Genomic DNA, 5,306 nt, shown 5'->3' on the forward strand with positions numbered 1-5,306 from the left:
GCATTATACTACGATATATGGAACCACTTGCCAATTCTCGCTTGTTTTCAGTTATATGTACCAAACCCTTCAGTGAGCTGTACATAGGTACAAGATTCTAGACCAGAGGTTCTTACCAGCGGGGTATTCATATCTGTCGAGGAATGCTGTGCTGCCATCTCTTGTTTATATTTTCACTCCATAGACTAAAGAAGTTATTTCTTTATTTGGTTGTCCTTGTTTGATTTTGTTTTCTTAACATGGAGAGTCCCCGGCATTTCTCTGATCACTACCTGACACCTAGCCACCCGTAACAGTAAGTACTGAAAAGACTCCTTTATATAAATTGTTCTATGTATTAGTGTCTTACATAATGTCGTGTGTTAAGTGATTTGTGTTTATAAGTGTATACTGTACTAATGAAGATTGTTTGTGTATTGGAAATGTCATATGTTAACCTGTGAATGTTTAAAGTTTATTGAGTATAACAAGGTTTTACTTCATTGTGCATTTTCTGCATTCAAGAACATAATTATATTATATAGTGTTATATAGCTGTAAATGTTTATATTTTGTAGAACTCCTTTAGACTGGGTCAGTCGTCTCCATTCTTGATCCTAGACCCTAGACTCTTGGTCCTTGGATCTTATTTCATCCTTAGAGACTCATGATTCTTCGTCAGATTGTAATCACGTGCAGTACTTTTCCTGATCCTGATTATACTCGCAAGATCTTCATAGACCTTTATATTATAGGAGTTCCTGGTGTTCATACATGAAGTTTGTAATTTTGTATGTTTCAGTTTGTAAAATATATTTTAAGTTAATAGAATTTTTCATGTTATACCTTTATATTAAAAATTAAACTAGGAAACTTAAAAATGAACAATCATATATATTTTTAAAAGAACCAGAGTTCATGGATTATAAAATCTAAAAACCATAACTCGACAATTTGGCGCAGTGAGTAGGATGATTTGTTCATGAATTTAATGTTTTCTGTTTCTATTTGATTTTGTACCAGGAATTGATGAGAGAAGTGTCTGACTTGGACCCCAGGTGTGTGTTGGTTTCAAATTGAGTCTTGTTCATCTTCCCTTTTTGATTCTTATGGAAGTAAGGTAAGACCTTGAAATTGTTAAAAAGGAGTTTATGGAAATTTATGGCTGGTTCTATGTCGCTGTCCTGTTGTTGACTTAAAATTTTTTTAAGTTTTGCAATGCGTTTTTGTATAGCGTTAATTAGATGTTAAGTATCTTTATTATATGCTTACAATAACTTTTGCATTCTTATTAGTATACGGGCATTAATTAGTTTGAGTATCTGATTAAATGCTTAATTTTTGTGTGCATTCTTAAACTTATATAAAGTTTGCGCAGTTGTTTACAGCAATACATTATGAATTAGTTTTGATTCAGTGTTTGCTAACAATGTAACTGAGTTATTGTTATAATGGGCTTGCTTTAAGTGACTTGTTCTTAGCAGTCTGTTAAATAATTTATGCGTGGGTCAAAGTTTAACTTCGCATTCATTAGGTAGTGTTTACATTTTGCGATGTTTGATTACTCACGTAGTGTAATTTTCTAGTTGTCGTTCACTTGTTTTCAAGGGAATGTTACTTGGATGTATTTTGTACGTTTAGTTATCGTGTACTGATTTTTATTTTAATTATGGATGTTCAAAACCGTTAATAGACCGGTGCAATTAAACAACCCGGCCTTACTGGTACTCAAATTGATTAATTTGTACAGAAACGGTTAAAGCTTCAGATAGAATATGACGAGGTCCGAAAGAAAGGACCAGACTAAGAAGAAGTCGCAAAGCGTGAGTTAGATAAACTAGAGAGAGCGAGAGAGTAGACGAGGAGAGAGAGAGAGAAAGAAAACATGAATTAGGAGGTACTTAAATTTAAATCTAGTCCTGATTACACTCCAGATCATAATCCCATTGTTGATCCCTCAAGGTCGTCTTTGCCTAAAATTCCACCATTTGACGAGACCGTAGACGAAATAGACTTGTACATAGATCGCTTTGAGAGATTAGCGAAATTTTACAAATGGAAAGAAAATTATTCAATGTTATTGGGTGGGGGGAACTCTATTGCGTGGTAGAGCTTTGAAAGTTTATTGTAGCTTGTCCAGCGATATTGTCAATAATTTTGTTGCACTTAAGAAAGCTCTGCTTAAAGCTTTTCACATTAATTCTAATGTATATCGAAGGAAGTTTAGAGATTCTATTATTGATACTGACGAAAGTTTTGTACAGTTCAATTGTAAATTGGGACAATATTTTGATAAGTGGTGGAACTAGCAAATGTATAGAGAAAAATTATGAATCTGTTAGAGATTTTATGATTTTTGATAAAATGTTATCTAGTTGTTCTCATGATCGTTTCATTTTTGCTAGAACAGTCATTTCAGAATTCGTGTCAACTTGCTGAAAGTGCAGATTAGATATCTAGTTGCTCAAATGAAGAAATGCCGTAAGACTAATGATAAAATTCACTCTAAACCTCATGCTAAACAAATCATGCTAAAACCTCTTGCTGATAAAAATTCAATTTCTCCTAAAGTTTCAAATTCGGTAACTACATCTGATTATAATGTTTAAATGTCATAATTGTGGATGAAGTTAGGTCATATTCGTACCTAATTGCTCTGTGTACAAATTAAATAGGAAATCTGATAAAATAGGTGTAGTACTTGGCCGCGTGAAGAAAAATTGCATCTTGTGTAACTGATACCGATGGAAAGATTTTTGATCAGTCAGTTGAGATAGTTTTTGATACTGGGTTGCAATACAGTGGTTGTTAGAGATACATTAGTACCTTTAAATTACCCTCGTGGCAGAAAAGTTAGTTTATGACTATCTTGGTAGACCTTTGTACCTAAATACAGTGCATACAATTGTTGTCTAAATTCTTTTCTGGTGTGAAGTTAAAGCTATTGTTGCCCCCATACGTTGCGCAAGATGTCATTATTGGTCTTATACCTGGACTTAAACATAATGTTGATGCAGGTTTAAGTTTAATTCACGGTGATGGGTTTTTGCTTCTGATTGTAACGTTAACGTTAATGTTGTAACGAGAGCAAAAGCTAAGAGTAAAGTAAATGAACGTCCTATGTCTAGTAATCTTGAATCTTTGGATAAGGAATATGGTCTTAATTCTGATGAATTTAGGAAGTATCAAAATTAATGTCTTCACTTGCTAGTATTCGTAAGTTGCTTGATAACGAAAAAAGTGTAACCTTAAAATGTCGGACAGTAAAGTACGTAAATATTGGAGATTTAATATATCGTAAGTGCATTGAAAGTAGTAAACCTGAAAGATGTGATTTAAAATTTCAGTTGTGCCAGTTGCAGTACGTAATATAATCATTAAGTTAGCACATTAATCTTTATTGGCGGGACACTTTTCATCTCGTAAGACTATAGATAAGATCATGCAGAAATTCTATTGGCAGAGGGCAAGCTTAGATATACATAGATTCTGTAAATCTTTTCATTCGTGTCAAAAGTTCAGCAGTAAACCAAAGAAAGTACCTTTAGTGCCAATGCCCATTGTGATGAACCTTTTTCACGTATTGCTATTGAACTAATTGTCCTATCACTCCTTCTACTAAGAAAGGTCATAAGTATATTCTTACGGTGATAGATATGGCTACTCGATATCCCGAAGAAGTTGCTTTACGCAATATTGATAGTTTCTGTAGCTGAGGTGCATTAATGGAGATATTTTGTAGAGTTGGTATACCCAAAGAAATCCTTAGTGATCGTGGCACTCAATTAAAGTCTGATCTTATTGTCTGATTAATAAACTATGTATCAAAGCCATTTACACAAGTCCTTATGCATCTTGTAACGGAATGGAACGTATGAATGGAACTTTGAAAAATATTGCTAAAGAAAATTTTGTGTATTGATAATCCCGAATGAATGGGATAAATATATTAATGTTGCATTATTTGCATATCGTGAAATTTCCAAATGATAGTTTAAAGTTCAGTCCTTTTGAATTGCTGTAGCGGTCTAAATGTAAGAGGTCCTTATCTATTTTGCATGGAATTGGTATCTAATAACAGTATTGATGGAGAATTACTAGTTATCAGTACATAATTAACCTTAGAGATAAATTGCAGAGTATGGCTGAAGTTGCAGTAAATAATGCCAAGGTTAGTGCCAAGAAATATAAAGAGTATTTTGATAAAAAAGAAAACCTCCTCTCGGAAATTCAAGGTTAATGATGAAGTTTTGGTTATGCTTCCAAATGTTCAAATAAATTCCTTATGCAATGGAAAGGTCCTATGTTTAATCACTGATGTTCATTCTAATGGTGTTGATTACTATGTTCAAAGTAGGAAATAGATTAAAGTTTATATCATGCAAATATGCTTAAAACTTATCATAGAAGAACTAAGATTAGTGTAATTCAACAAGTAAATGATCTTGTAAACATTCATCAAATTTGTTTTCAGATCTTCAAGCTGAAGTACAGCCTGTTATTGCCGTTACTGAGGATTATTGTTGTGAATTGCCATCAAGAGATGAAAAAACTGGTAATTTTAATTTCTGTGAATCTTTGTCATCTGAAAATTAATGATCTTGAATGCTTATTGAAGTCATTTACAGACTTCATAAGTGATACTCCTGGTCGTACTAAAACTATTTCTCATAATGTAAAATTACACAAAGTGATGAACCAATCAGAGCTAAGAACTACCCAATTCCTTTAAGTTTGCTCGATGAATTTAATAAGGAGGTAGATAGAATGATTAATATGGATATTAGTTCAACCTTCGACTTCTGATTATTGTTCTTACCTGTATTGTACTAAAACCTAATGGAAGTATAAGTTTTTTTTTGTGTGTTGATTTTAGAACTCTTCAATTATATTCAGAATTTGATGCAGAACCGATGCCTAGTATACAATGACTATTTACATAAAATGAATGGCGATAAATATTTTACTGAATAGACCTGTGTAAGGGGTACTGGCAGGTTCCATTAGATCCTAGAGCTATTGAATATACAGCTTTTTCTACTAAGTATGGGTTAATGGAATTTAAAGTGATGCCATTTGGTCTTAAAACCGCGTGTGCAACATTCGTAAGATTGATGAGACTATATTTGTCAGGGTTATCAAATGTATCTTGTTATTTTGATAACATTGTTATTTTCAGTAAATCTTGGAGTGATCATCCTGATCATATTAAGTTAGTTCTTTCAAGACTTCGTGACCATGGCCTAACAGCTGGTCCTGATAAATGTTTCTTCGCATTTAGTGAAATAAAGTATCTTGGGTTATAACTAGGAAATAACTGTTTATCG

This window comes from Macrobrachium nipponense, chromosome 21, assembly GCF_015104395.2.
Source record: "Macrobrachium nipponense isolate FS-2020 chromosome 21, ASM1510439v2, whole genome shotgun sequence".
NCBI lineage: Eukaryota > Metazoa > Arthropoda > Malacostraca > Decapoda > Palaemonidae > Macrobrachium > Macrobrachium nipponense.